At 42.8% G+C, this 15588-nt stretch overlaps 1 protein-coding gene across 1 annotated transcript in view; it reads left to right on the top strand.

Annotated features, from left to right (window-relative positions):
- Positions 1-10660, top strand: part of Rell1 (RELT like 1) — a 61952-nt gene extending 51292 nt beyond the window's left edge. Inside the window, exon 7 of the mRNA XM_008833220.3 lies at positions 8585-10660. The gene's annotated coding sequence lies outside the window, so the exon portion shown is untranslated. The remainder of the gene's footprint in view (positions 1-8584) is intronic.
- The last annotated feature ends 4928 nt before the right edge of the window (positions 10661-15588 follow it).

Here is a 15588-nt window from a genome sequence, read left to right as displayed (position 1 = left end):
GTATTGTATCAAATAGAATACACAGTTGGAATGTGATTCTGAAATGCCCTCAGTAGTAATCGCTCTGAGATAGCCTCAAGGGCAATAGTATTCTTTCTACCCAATACGCTGAAGCAGTTAGAAAACAAAGTGACTGCTGCTTCGTGTGCCAGTTTTAACTTTGGAAGCTAACCATTCAGACATGACCTTGCAGTGACTTGCTTTTGGCTCAGCTTTCGTCTTGGTCTTTCCTTTCTGGCCTGAGGAGTGTTTGTCTTTTTTGTGCGTATTATATGTAAACGTAAAAGGCAGGGAGTGGTCATGTTCTGGCAGCTTCACTGCCTCCACCTGAGCTGCAGGCTGGAAGGGTTGATGTGTATAAAGGAAGGAGGATGGGGCAGAAGAGGTCAGGTGAGTCCTTGGCACTACAGGGAACTGGCAAAGCTGAGCCTGAGCCCTGGGGTCTGGCTGGCAGGTTCAGGTCTCACATGTAACTGGTTTACAATTTGGATGCTCTCTGCAAAGGACACTGACATCTAGCAGGATTATATAATTGGATATGGTTAGAAGGCACATGTTCAAATGTGTGCCCACTTGGAAATAATTCTTAACTGCCCATACCTCCTCTTTCCTTGAATATGAAATAAAGATGTTAAATGCACTGATTCAAGGCAGGTGCCAAGAGGGTGTTTGGGATGGAGATGGCTCTCAGGAGATGGCTCTCAGGAGATGGTAGTCATACTTCATTGAGTTGTCCAAAACAGCAGGATGTACTCAAATGGCCTGAGGAAAGGAGTGTATTTTCTGAGGTCATTTTTATTTTATGTGTATGAGTGTTGTGAGTGCATGTATATAAGTGTACCCATACATGCAAATGCCCATGGAGGCCAGAAGAGGACATTGAATCCCCTGAAACTGGAGTCACAGATGGTTGTTAGCTGCCATGTTGGTGCTGGGAGCAGAACCTGGGTCCTCAACAGGAGTAGCCAGTATTCTCAACTGCTAAACCCTCTCTTCAACCCCTCATTGATGTTTAAAAATTATGCACTCATTAAAATTTTTCTTGTTAGTCTCTATGTGTGGGACATTTAATGTGACTTGATTCTCAGCCAAGGAAACATTTTCCATTTGGGCCACAATCTCTGGTTCTGGACTGAATTAGAAGATTCACTACAAAATGATAACTAATAGCGAGGTGTAGTGGTGTATACCTTTGACCTTGGCACTTGGGAGGCAGAGGCAGGTAGATCTCTGGGAGTTCTACATTGTCCCAGGTCAGCTGGAGCTACACAGCTGTTGTCTAAAACAACAACAACAACAAAAGAAGAATTAGCTAATATTGTAGTAAAAGCTTACCTGTCTTTTATATAATTGAATGTAGTCTTTGAAGTTATATTTTTTTCCCCTCAAAGATGTTTTGTTCAAAATGGACTTTTTTTTAACTTAAAAAAAACTTTATTGAGAATTTCATACATGCATATAAGGTGTTTTCATCAAATCCACTCCCACTTCCTTCCCTCCAACACCTCCCATATCTCCCCATCACTTTTCTGACAACTTCGTGTATACTCTTTCTTTCTTTCTCTCTCTCTTTTCTTTTTCTTTCTTTCTTTCTTTCTTTCTCTCTTTTTCTTTCTTTTCGTTCCTTCCCTCCCTCCCTTCTCCCTCTTTCTCCTTCCTTCTTCCCTCCCTCCCTCCCTTCTTTCTTTGAGATAGAATCTCACTAGGTAGCCCTGGCCCTCTGAAGAGGTAACCCTAAAATCTTTTAAGGATTAGATAACAGCTCCCATAACAGCTCCCAAATACTTTTGACATTTTTGGCCTTTGGAACGGAGTATGTTGCTAACAGGCCCAAGGACATTTTGACTTTTAGCCAAGAAACTGACCACTTTTCTTCGGAGTCTTTTAACCCTAACTGCCTAGCCAATTCCTACCGCCTTTTTTTTTTTGCGTGGGGTGGACGGAGCAAGCTCCCATTCCAACTCCAATTCTTATCATATCGTCTATCAACAATTTGGGTAACCTCTTCAAAATAGACTTTTAATCAAACTGTTTAGACTGACACCCCCTCCCCCTCCCCATCCAGTTTTTAATAGAAACTACACTTCAGTACAGTTAGTTCCTCATATCCACAGCTTCTTCATCGCTGGACTTAACTGGCAATGAACTGAAGATATTTTTAGGAGTACTATGTCTGTACTGAATTTGTCCACCTGTCTTTCCATGCCATTATTCCCAAAACAATGCAGTATAATAACTATTTACATAGCATTTACTTGCATTTGGTATTACAAGTAATCTAGATACTATTTAAAATTTGCAAGAGGATGTGTGTAGGTTATATGCAAATGCTGAACCATTTTAAATAGAGGATTTGAGCATCCTCAGATTTGATGTCCTTGGAGGTCCATGAACTAACCCCCCATGGATGCTGAGGGACCACAGTGTCTGTTGCACATAAAACACATCAAGATGGGGTAGGATTTCTCTCTTCTTCACACTTTGAGGACATCTGTTGTTTGTCCTCTCTGCCCAGTATTCTAGCCATCCCGCTCCTTTGACTTGAGTTCTTTTCTGTTGTTCATTCTAACTTACACTCTGCCCCATTTATTTTGGCAATACAGTCAAAATGGTTTCTTTTTTTCCATAGAAAATGTGTTTTGGTTTCTTCTTAGAAGAATAAGCTTTTGTTCTTCAAAGTTAAATAAATGGAATTGCTCTCAGTCTCCAGATGCCACGGCCCTGGCTGCATTGTCACTGGGCTTCGGCTTTTTATAGAGACGATGCTGCAGTGAGCATTGTCCATGTGTGTCTGTGGAGTTTGTGCTCCCTTTCCACTTTCTGATTGTTTCTTACTGAGAACACTGATTTGGTTAGTTGGCAAAACATTCCACACATTTTTGTTTTTAACTAGTTTTTAATTTTCATCTCATTTTGAATTTTAACTTTTTTTTTTAAATTTAGAGTTTTTTCTAAAAAACCCACCTGCTAGATACATAGTTTGCAAATATTTTCCCTCATCCTGTAAGTTGTGTCTTCACTCCTGTGTCCTTTGCTGAGAGAAGCTTTAGCTTTTTGGAATCTCGTGTGTCTGTCCTTGCCTTCGGTGTCTGTGCTGCTCGGGGTCATAAAGTCCATGCCCAGACCAGGTCAGGGAGGGTTCCCCAAAGTTTTCTTCTAGTGGTTTTATAGTTACCTTTTAAAATAAAAACAAGTTATTAGATATTTCTCTTTTAATTTTTTATTAAATTTGTTCTTTGACAATTGCAGACATATATAATATATTCCGAGTACTCTTCCTCTACCCTGTCTTATCTTTCCCACCCCTGTAGAGATTTATTTTTATGTTAAATGTTTTTATTATTAAAAACACTGTATTTTTGACTTATTTATTTTGGTGATTGAAAGCTGGATGTAAATCTCTATAGATTTATTTTTAACTGTGCATTTAACTACTGACAATTGTAGGCAACTTGTTTAACCTTCATTTTTTAAAATGTTTTTCTACTTTTTGATATTTTGCCACAGGGTCTTACTATGCAGCCTTGGCTGGCCTGGTACTTACTGTATAACACAAATGGGCTTTGCACTTGATGACCCTCCTGCCTCAGCCTCACAAGTACTGAAATTACAGGTATCTACCACCATGCTCATGAAGCTGTTTAACTTTTATTCTTTCTTTTTTTTTTTTTTTGGTATTTTTGAGACTGGGTCTCCCTGTAGCTCCAGCTAGCCTGGAACTCACTATGTAGACCAGAGATCCACCTGCCTCTGCCTCTCAAGTGCTGGGATTAAAGGCCTGCACCACTATACCCCACCTGTGCTTAGCCTTCTTAAGCCTCAGTTTCCTCCCCATAAAATGAGGTTGTTGTTGAACTTAAATGGCAAGATATATTATAGCTCTTAAATCAGTCCTTGGCATGGGTACTGTTTACTGTTTGCTTCTATCAAAAACATATGCTATTCTTGGTGATTATTTATGTTAGTTATTTATTAGGTTATTTCGCAAGCATCCTCCTTGGGTGTTGTGAATCCCCTTTTACTATTTAAGAACATAACAGCTCTGGACTGTCAGGACATCTCAGAAGTAGACAGTTTGGCAAGTCCCTGAAGAATTCAAGCCGTTTCCTTGTGTGTGGTAAGGAGGCCTTAGAAATCTCCAGGACCTTCTCACAGGAGGCAGGGAACCAAAACAAGGAACAGAGGAATGGAAAGGCTTTGATGACTTAAGCCCTTTTTGCAGTGATGCTTCCAGGACTGGCAAATTAAATCATAATTGACTGCCCTGTGCTGCAGCTGCTTAGGGATGGAAGTCTGCTCACCTCAGCATCCTTGGCCAATCACAAGTCAATTTTTCTGACCTTCAACTGACCTCTGACAGTGCTTGTCCCTTGAGCTTGGTTGTTGGAATATCTTGGAGACTACTTAGGTCTTCCTCTGAAGTTGCCCACCTTTTTATTTAAGTACTTATTTAAGCATTAAGGGCCATAGACTATAAATTTGTAAAAAAAAAAACTGCTTAGGAAAGGTCACCTGGTTTGTCTTTCAGTTCTCAAGGGTAAAGCCATGCTTATCTGACACCTAGAGCAATGTGTGGGAAGTGTGCCCCGATCTTAACAGAGGAAGAGGAGGGAGGGAGAGTTTATCCAGAGCCCGCTTTGGGGTGAATAGGCAGGAATTAGCCAGAAGAGTGAAACGTAGAGAGAGGGTTGGAAACTACAGGGTAAGTGCATAGGTAATCTGGAAATAGCAGAAATTTAAAGATGGACTCATTGACCAAATGATTCTAATTGTAGATATGCAGGAATGCAAGACAATGTTGGGAACTGTTCATTTCAGCCTCCTTTTAATGACCAGCCCTTGGAGAGAACTTCAATTATCTGTTTGTAGGGGGTTAGTCCAATTAACTATGACTTATTAAATAATGGTATTACACTGCCATCTTTACAATTAGAGACCTCTTCCTTTACTCCAGATAAATTTTTAATGAATGAAGCCCTTAATTTTTCCCATCAGTCTTGTTTTATGAGGGAAGTGGTTATACTAGGTGTGCTGGACAGCTTCAGTTGTCGGCTTGACACACCTGGGAAGAAGAAATTGCACCTGGGTAATTGGCTTTATGGATTGTCCTGGGGAAGTATTTGTGAGGCATTTTCTTGATTGCTGAGTGATATAGGTGGGCCCAGCCCACTGTGGGTGGTGCCATGCCCAGGCAGGTGGTAGTGGTTTGTTTAAAAAACCTGGCTGTGCACAGGCCAGGGGTAAGCAGCTTTCCTCTGTGGTCTTTGCTTAAGTTCCTGCCTCCAGGTTCCTGCATTTAGTTCCTACCTTGGCTTCTCTCAGTGAATTGTGATTAGGATGTGTAAGCCACATAAATCCTTTCCTCCCAAAGTTGGTTTTGATCAGCGTTTTTATCACAGCAATTGGAAGCTAACTAGGATATTAGAGATTTCGGAATTGTTTTCAGTATAATGTAGTTTTGCATTTCTTCTAGTTTGAACATTCATTTGTCTAAAACTGGAATCATATTTTCCTCAAAGAGAGAGAAGAAAGAGGCCAGTTTCTGAAGTACAGTGGTGTTTGCTGGAGGTGGCCATTGAGGGGTGGGGGCTGGGCCAACAATGTTTCCTCCCTGTTCCGTCTGTCCACTCCTGTTGGGCTCCTGTGCTGTGTATGCCAGCCACACGAGGCTCTGATTGCTGTTGGACAGTGTGGAAGGCAATGTTGTCATTGGTTAGAGTAGTGCAGAAGTATAACTGAATTAGAACATGGATTTATTATCCATAAGGATCAGGTCACTTTAGAATGAAGTAAGGAGAGAATTTAGCAGCATGAAAATATACAGCAGTGCAGGCTGTACTTTTTAGTACACCTATAGAAAGACCCCATAGCTGTTCATTTACAAACCATGGTGGGCTTGGCATTGCATAATGGTTTTATCTACAGAGTTCATAGGGGAACCACACAGTTCACACAGTTGTGTTAAACATACACACACACACACGCACACACACACCAGTCTCTTAGTGTTTTCAGTAAGTTTCTGGTTTTGTATTGGACTGCATTCATAGCTGTCCTTGGCCAAATAGGGCTGCATGTGGCCTCTGGGCCACAGGTTGAACACATCTGTGAGTGTGTAGTGCCTTCTCTCTAGTCATTCTGGAAAGACAGGTACTTGCCTGGAAATCATACCTGCCTTTTAATAAATGTGTGTGTGTGCAAAACCCAGAGCTGCAAGGGTTTTTATAGAAGTTTCTTCTTTCTCCTTAGTCTCTAAGCAGCAATTCAGAGGCAGCTGTTGAAGAATGCAAATGTGATTGTTTAGAGCAGAGAACAGGATGGCAGAGATCCTGATGCTAACCTATTCCACTCTGTATTAGCATCGAGTATCAGTGTAGGTCAACCCCCCCAGCAGCCCTGTGAGAGGTTGCCAAGAGACTGCCAGCCATTAACAGCTAGTGACAGGGATCAGGGTTTGAATACAGGCCTCAGGCTCCAGACTTCCTGTTGGTCCAGCACATGGTCTTGTATGCCTTCTCCTTAAGGCCTTCTGTCAAATTTATAGTGTCTAGGTTGAAATGATTTATTTTTCATTTTTATTCTTTTGGGAAAGGCTAACCTGGAATTTGTAGCAGTCCTCCTGCCTCAGCTTCCCAACTTCCCAAGCACCGGGATTACAGGCATGAGCCACTACACCCAGCTGGAGTGAAACTTGCCTTGATGAAATGCTGCATTCCAGGCTTGGCTTTCCTTGCCCTCCACATCATTTTCTTTGATACAAAAATGTCTAGCTCCAACAGAGCACACAAGAAGGGGGCATAAAAATAGTTGAATACATAGTTTCTAGATAATGTCCAAAAATTCTCACATATTTTTAGCTTTTTTCCTTTCGGGAGCATGTTAATATTTGCTGCTGACCCTTGCAGCCTTTTCTGGGATAGAATGTTCCATATTTACTGACTCCTTCCTGAAGGCAGCCTCAGACTTAACTTTCGTCTCCCTCATGGTCCAGACCTACAGGTCAGCCCTATGGAGGCGTTACTTCTTTGTAAATAAAAACTCCACTGTGCCGTTTTAGGGTTAGTATTTCATTTCCATGTTCACTAAGGGGATAATGGATAATGACACACTATCCAATCCATCCCCTTTGGGATGGATAAGTCAGTCTGTCTTATTTGTCCTCTTTTATATCCATTATAAGTCTCTGTGATTGTCATGAATGACAGAGAAATATAATATGGATAATCTTAGAGGACATATCTTGAATGATAATCAGATAAGGTTTGTGTGTGCATGTGCATATGTGTGTATGTACACACGCACAAATTACTAGAGATTGTACCCAGGGCCTTGCACAGGCTAGGCAAGTGCTGTACCCCAGAGTTTTATCTCCAGTCCTCTTTTTGCTTTTTATTTTGATACAAAGTCTCACTAAGTTGCCCAGGCTGGCCTTGAAGGCTTTGTGTAGCCTAGACTGACCTTGATCAAGAGACCCTCCTGCCTCAGCCTCCTGACTAGCTGAGGCTATGGCCTTTGCTTCTAGACCTGGCTTGTAAACATTATGCTTAAAACTAAGACATGCCAGTTCACTTTTGTTATTCCTTCAGACCTCTGCAGGCTGGCCTCTTCTGTGCTTTGTTCTGGTTTACAGGCAGCCTGTACCAGATCAGAGGCTGTTTTACTCCTTAGCCTTGTATGGGTCTGCCTGCACGGTATGCATGTTTTAGTTCACAGTGACATCTTTAGAATTTCAGTCCTGTCCTGGCTATCTCAGTTTTCTGGAAGGTATATGAAGCTTTTCATTAGATGAGATATTTGGAAAGTAAAAAGGTGTTTATAAGAATGGGAGCTTCACTTGTGGTGTAAGTGTAAACATTATAAAGGCCAGTTGTTAAAAAGACTAAAACACAATAGAGAACCTTCAGTGGGCTGTCTAGGGCCTGGGGCTCAGTTCAGCGGTGAGGCAAGTGCTCACCTGTCTGCTGTGGGCTACAAGGCCCTGGCTTCCATACCCAGCACTGGAACAAAACTTCGTAATAAGGAGTAACTAAACCTAAAAAAACCGAACTAAGATTGAACATTTTATCTTTTGTTTTCACTTGTCCAGTGAAATCCCAACCAAACTGCCTTGGCTGCTCAGAAGAGCCCTGGAGTTAATTCTAGTTCGGATGGCTTAGACATCTTATGATACCTTATGTGACACCTAACAAAGTTCCTTGAAACTGAGGGTCACTTTGCAGCTCATGACGTGACAGCACGTGGGACAGAAGTTAAGAAAATTCCCCTGGAGAGGTGACTCAGGGGTCACAGGCAGAGCACACAGCTGCCATTGTGGAAGCGCGTGTGAAAATAGACAGCTGCCGTGTCTCCTGTGGTTCTCAGACTCTGGTGTTTCTTGGTAACAGGATGTTTCGAGTCATAGTGCTTCAGTTTCCTTAGACTAAATTCTGGAAGGAAGTGTAATGGGGGATGATGGGGTGGAATTGGGTAGGGTGAGATGAGGCGGGTTACAGATACCTGTTTCTAAGCGTTCAGGCAGATCCGTATGTGATGTGGTATCTCCCTCACCTTAAAACTTCACTCCCTTTTTTTTCTTCTCTTGCAGCAGTGACTCCGTGAAGAGTTCTAAGAGACTGCAAACTTGCAAGATATGAAATTGCCTAGGGAATATTTTTATATATTTTATACAGTTTCTATGATGAAGTGAATAGGCATGTGGATAAAACCTACAATGGAATATTTTTGCTCTGCTGAACACAGAATTCAGTATGCTTTGAAAGAAGTTTTGGGTTTAAAAATCGGATGAAAAAAAGTTTTATTCAGTTTCCAGGAGGGAAAGGACTCAATTTTGACTTTGTTGACCATTCTCAGTCACCATGGTTCCCAGTTGCCCATTCCTGGCATTGGCATACATATGCAGCTTTTCCCTTGGAATCTCTGTCATCAGCAGTGGAGCTGTTCACTTACAATCTGAGCTTATGCAAGAATGTGCACATATTTGTGTATGGAAGTGCATGTGCACTCGCATGTGTGCCTGGTACCCCAAATCATATGTTCCATTTTCATATTGGTTTTAAGATCTTCTGTGCACAGTTGGGCTATTATAGATGATGACTCTTCTATGCAAAAGGTCCTCAGAAATCATTCTGTCTAGTGCTGAGAAGCTGATCCCCCACGAGGTTGTGAAGTGAGATGGAGCCAAACTTCAGATTTCTAGACCAAGATTCAGCCTTGACTTCTGCCACCACCATGCTGCTCCTGCCATGCCTTGGCCACGTAGAAAATATTGTGAATTTTAAAAACCGAAACCATTCTTTATTTAGTCTCTTTGAATAAAGGGGAAAATGCAAGATGAGCCCTGCACCTGCTTTACTGCTGCATTCTGTTTGTAACTAATGCTGAGTGAAAGGGTCTTTATGGATGAGGCAGGAACATCACAAGATGAAGGCCTACCTGGGCTACAGAAAGAGTTCAGGGCCAGCTCATTTCAGGGCACCTTAGCCTGTTTCAAGTTAAAACACAGAAAGAGGGCTGGGGAGTAGTTCAGTGGCAGAGCGCTTGCCTACCACATATAAGAGTCTCAGTGGCGTCTTTCCCTGCAGGTCTGGAAACCCTAATTTCTCTGTCTCCCTTTCAACTTTGTATTTTATGAAACATCGGAAGGGGCACAGAAACAAAGCTAGTATTTTGGTAGGTCCGGGATTGAGGTGAGGGCACGCTCTGTACCCGGCTCTCTACCAGTTACTGTGATGCCATGAACACTTCTATTTCAAAGAGAAAAAGTGCATTTTTATCATTTGGCATCACAAAAAATGATTTCCATAAAGATATACTCCAGGGTATTTACTGTAAATATACTCACTTGATTCTGTTTCTGGCAACAAACTTAAGTTTTTCTAACATTTTATATGACTGGCATATTCAATTTCATTGAATCCATACTGATGGCTATATGTACACATTGTCTACAAAGCACAGAAGTGGGTATGGAAGTTAATTTCACTGTGGTTCAGAGAGTACCAGTATGGCAATTTCAGGAATGTGTACTAGTGTAAATAATTGTGCAGGTATGCCAATATTTTTACTTAAAAAACAAAACAAAAACAGTTTGCTTAAAAAAAGTACAATGACATTTAAATGGTGAGGGACAAAGTGTAAGATACTCTTCAGTTTTACTTTTCTGATTTTATTCAAGCCAGAGCACTTTCTGTAGCAATACAATGGCAAAAGGATACTCCGAAATATTTAAAATTGTATTTATACCAAGAGTGCAATTTAAACTTTTTCTAATACTTGAGCATTTTGTGTGACTGGCTTTCAGATATGCCAAAAATCAAGCATTCAATGTTTTCAACACATAAGCTTTGTACTGGTTTATACTGTCTGATGAGAATTCCCAAGCGTTCCCAAAGCAACTGATGTTTACAAGTCCCGCCTTCTTCCTCCTTTAGAAGGACGGGGATCCATGATGAACTCACTGTACGAAACACTAATGATGGATAGTGTCTTGCTGTGGTTAATGAGTTGGCTGCCACCTTGATGTAAAAATTTGTAAAGGAACGTTTCCACTGTTTTGAGTGTCAAATGTATTTTTAACCGTGTGGTTTTACTTTTTTGACTTTTGTACTACCAAAGCGGAGTTAAAAATAAAATTGTTAAACCAGTGTGTTGTTTGTTTGAACCAACGGTGGTCCTGTCGTTAATTCAGCTTCATCTTACAGGGCTTAGTTTCTGACAGTGTGGATTGCTGAGTGGTCATTGGGCTGATGGTTCTCATTGGATCCCTCATAACACCCCCAACCCCCCAGTAGTGCTTTTCCTTTTAAATTTGGGGATAATGCTGAGCATGGAGATGTCACAGATGCACTGCAGAGTTTGTGTGTACTCTCCACTCTGCTCTCTTTATGTTAACACTGCATCACCATAGGACAAATGATCAGGACTAAAAATTACCATCGGTCCAAGATTGTTAATAAGCCAGAACTTAATGGGCCTCAACAGTTGTGCTGATGTCCCCTTTGTGTCCTAGGATCCCCCATTGTATTGCATTCCTGCCCTCCCCATCTCCTAAGATCTGTGACTGTCCTCTGGTCCTAAGTTTCATGACCTTGACACTTTATAGTGCGCCGCTCTGTTCTTTTATAGCCTGTCCTTTTAAGTTGTACAGCTGTTGTCTCCTGTTCAGACTGAGGTTTAACATCAGGGAAGAGTGCCATCTGGATGACAAGTTCTTTCCAGTGTTTCATTCCAGGGAACATGGAGGAGACACCTCAAGATTTCCAGTCAGCCATTTGTTGAAGTGCTGCCCACCAGGTTCCACTATGGCAAAGTTCCTATTTTAAACCTCTATAATGAATAAATACGAGAGGAGCTACTTGAGATTCAGTCAGTAACCTATCTGTGCTTAAACTTTACCCAGTAATCTTATCATCCATGTTGGCTTCCCTAGGGTCTGGGTGGCTGAAACAACAGAAGACTGTTCTTTCACAATTTAGGAGGGGAGGGCCTGAATCATGTTTTCTCCAGGAACATCTGATGTTCCAAGGGAGGTGGTCCATGCTCCTTCCTAACTTCTGGTGGTGGCCAGCAAGTTCTTAGCATTCTTTGGTTTGGGGCTGTGTCACCTCAAGATCTGTATCAGTCATCAGATGGCCCTCTGTGTGTCCTTTCCCCTCCTTATAAGGCCATCTGCTATAGGACTTGGGACCTGCTGCAATCCAGTGTAACCTGATCTTAACTTGGTAACACTTGCAAAGATTCTCTTCCAAGGTCCCATGAGTCCCTTCAATGTCAACATGTTTGTTTCTTTGGGGATGGTGGTGGGCACAGCTTCATTCCCTGGAGACTCTGGCCCATGAGGAGTGCTCTCTCAGGTTGGTGCCTTTGTCCTTTGGGGTGCCTCCATCTCTCCTTTCCCCACCCCCTGCCCGTTCTTTTGTAATCTAATCTATTACTTTCTGGCACCGTTAAGATGCTTTAGGTTCTTAGGTTTGTGTTTCCTGCCCCAGTCCTGGGTCCCAACTACTGATCCAAAGCCCTGATTCCTTTTAAAAAAAAAAAATTTTTTTTTTTAAATGTCTTGCCTGCATGTGTGTAAGTGCACCTGTTGTGCAATGCCCACAGATGTCAGAAGAGGGCATTGGATTCCCCTGTAACCAGAGTTACAAACAGTTGTTAGCTGCCCTGTGGGCGCAAGGAATTGAATGTGGGTCCTCTGCACGAGCAGCCAGTGCTCTTAACCACTGAGCCTCTCCAGCCCAGCCCTGGTTCCTTTTACTGGAGAAAGTTTAGGATGAAGATAAGGACACTGTGTGTGCTCATTGATGCTGAGTGTCCTAGCCTCTAGACCCCTGAATGGTGGCCCATGCCTATGCACACACCTTTCTGTTTCTAATATTAAAAACCCAGTCCACACCATGGCCCTGACTCCAGTCTTTCTCCACGGGACTCATTTGAACCCATTATTTGTAAGTTTGTTTTCTCCTAAGGTGGGAAACCTGGCTCTTATTAGCTATAAGAAGCTTTTATACTTGTTCGGCCCTAGCATATGTAGTTTGAAAACTACCCCAGGAGAACCACTTTTACTTGTAGAACATGGTGCTGTCTTTGGTTCTATTTGCTTTCTGCCTCCCTGTATCCACACAAAACATTTATTTGGGTCAGTTCTCTTTGTACCCATCCCCTTCAGCGTGGTTATAGGATTCATTTATAACAGAGTCATTTGTCCGTATCCACATTCCAACTCTCCATTGTGATTAAAAGTTTTAAATGGATATTCTGCAGGCCTTATCCTTTGTGGAATTACACAGAATTTTGATTTAGAGAGAGGAGAGAAGACAGGAGAGAGGGGGGGGGAAAGAGAGAGAGAGAGAGAGAGAGAGAGAGAGAGAGAGAGAGAGAGAGAGAGAATGCATGCATGCAAGCATGGGGCAGGGGACAAGAAGACTATTGGTAACAGCTTCTGCTGAAGAAATGGAAAAGCTGACAATGTTTGCCTCATTGAAACCCAGAAATGGAGAATGTGTGCACCAGGGAAGATACCAGAAATTCTCCGATTCCTCATTTTGCAGTAAAGGGGTCACTTGGGGGTGATTCGCTTTGTTTTCAACCAGCCTGTCTGGGTAACTCCTCTAATATGCCTGTGATGTGGAGTGGGGCAAGAGGCAGCAAACCCAGTGCTAACCTGGCCTGCCCAGCTTGCGGGACCAGTTCAGTGTGCCTGGAGAATCCTGGCTTCTTGGGGAATGAATGGTCTATGGCTTTGCACATTCCCACACTCTCTTCTCAAGTCTGTCTGCTGGCCAGCCTTGCTCTGTCCCAAGATGACTGCAAAGATGGGACTCTTTACTCCCCTCCTACCCTAGAGAAGAACATTCCGGGACTTGGAAGTAGGGTACTACAATCTAGAGCTTGCAACTGAAGGCCCGGCTCTATCAGCCACGGTACAGGGCTGGCACTTTATCTCCCTCTGCTGACTGAATCTAGGAACTGCAGGGAGGATGGCTTGGCCATTTATTGGCACATCACTTTTCAGGCCCTGGTGTGCAGAGCACCAGTGATATTTTTCTGTGTGAATAAACCTTTACAATGAAGAATGCCATTAGCTACTTTATGAGTGTAAGAGATCAAGTTTTTTCTCTAACCCATTTTATGACCCTGTCAGTCTATCTTGTTTTCTCATCAGAAGTTTACGTTTCTTACGTGGGTGCCTGTGCTCCTCCCAGTGATGCCTTGGGTGGGGGCAGGAGTGACTGCTGCATTCTAGAGGAAATCTGGGACTGTGGCAGAGGATGAAGCCCAGGGATAGAGTGAGGACTCAAGGATGAAAAGACAGAATGGGCCACCAAGACTCCATCAATATTACATTTGTTCCTTTTGGGATTGATTTTGGATTCAGTGGGGTACCCTGTTTTCCTATCTGTGATGAAACATGCCCAGAGTGGACCCTGGCCTAACTTGCTCCTCACCTGAAGGAGTGCCTCCCTGTGATATTTACAGTAAACCGAGAGAATGGTGTATTTCTCTGGTGGCTAAAGCTGTGGTCTAGGGGGCTGTGTGAGATCAACTGGTATGAGGAAAGGGAGGGGAAGGGAGCAGACAGAGGAAGCCGAAGGCCTGGTGGCTGTCAAGTCTTACACTCACCTGTCCCTGTAGCATAGTGGCCCTTCTGAGTTTCATGAACATTTCAAGGAAATACCTCTTACCTTGAGTCCTGTCATTTGCAACCATCAACATACAAACAAAACCCCTCAAACAACAATGTAGTTATTCCATGAAAAATGTAGATTGATGGCTAATGTAGTTATTTGATTAAAAGGAGATGGATGAGGAGTCGCAGAGCCACATACTTTTTGAAACCCTTGCACTAGGACGGTCAGCTGCAGAGATGCCTTGGATCCATCACCAGGAGTCCTGGTCACACAGTTCTGCTCTGAAAAGCTCTGGAAAACCCAAACCCTATGCACCCCTAGGCCATCTCTCCTGGATTTAACACAAGTATAATTACTACAGATCCCGGTAAGAGCACAGGTTGTACATCCAGGTGTGTTTGGCCACCTGTGACCCTATAAACTCTGGTGATAACACGTTCTTTGGAGTGTGTTTGCAAGCATTATCTGAGCTTCCACGTGTAATGCACAGGGCTAGATGCAGTTGGCATTCACTCACTTGTCACCAAAACTATGTAAAATAAAATTCTGAACATCTTTTTGAGATAAATGCTAGGATGTTGGCCAGTTGATGTGACCCCATTCACATTGCTTAGCCTTTGAAGATGGGCTGGGGGAGGGGGCCGAGGCTGAAGACAGAGTGCCAACCACACTAGCTCTGAAATTCTTCTGGCCAGGCTGCACACCTTGTTTGAGGGAATAATTTTAGTTTCCTGTGGTTTAATGGATTCAGCTGTATAAGAGAAGGGCCTCGTTCTCTCTCTTGGTTTGTTTAGGTTGAAATTTTACTTTATCACTAATAAGAGATGGGCATCTCAGTGAGTTTGGAAAAGAACTGGCTTTATTTTTATTTCCAAGTTATTCTATCTGAGAAATGATAAGCAAAATGCTCTTGATCATAATCCTACACCCCAATTGCAGGGTTTATGGGTTTGCTTATTACCTTTGACAATCTGAACATTGGCCAAATCAAAAGCCACACTAAACAAAAACCAAACCTAAGCATGGTGGTTCACCCCTTTCACCCCAGCAGCTGGCAGGCAGAGGCAGGTATATCTCTGTGAAATCAAGGCCAGCCTGGGCTACACAGTGACTTCCAGGCCAGCTGGGGCTACAGCTGTCTCAAAACAAAAACAAAACACCCCCCGAAACCCCTCCCACGAGCAAACAAAACAAAAAGACAAACCAGGGCCTGCAGAGATGGCTCAGCGAGTAAGAGCACTTTCTGTTTTCCCAGAGGACATGAGTTCTGTCCCCAGCACCCACATGGTGGCTGACAACCCTCAGTAACTCCAGTTACAAGGAATCCAATGCCATCTGCTCTCCTCAGTAGGCACTGAATGCATGTGGTGTACTTATATGCAGACAGAATACTCATAAAATAAAAATAAAATCTTAAAAAAAGCAACCCCTCAGAGTAACCGGTCAACCTTCCAAATCA

This window comes from Nannospalax galili, unplaced genomic scaffold (genome assembly GCF_000622305.1).
Source record: "Nannospalax galili isolate Female #2095 unplaced genomic scaffold, S.galili_v1.0 scaffold236, whole genome shotgun sequence".
NCBI classification, from domain to species: Eukaryota; Metazoa; Chordata; class Mammalia; order Rodentia; family Spalacidae; genus Nannospalax; species Nannospalax galili.
The sequence above is the reverse complement of the archived record's forward strand: the minus strand, read 5'-3'. Positions and strand labels throughout refer to the sequence as shown.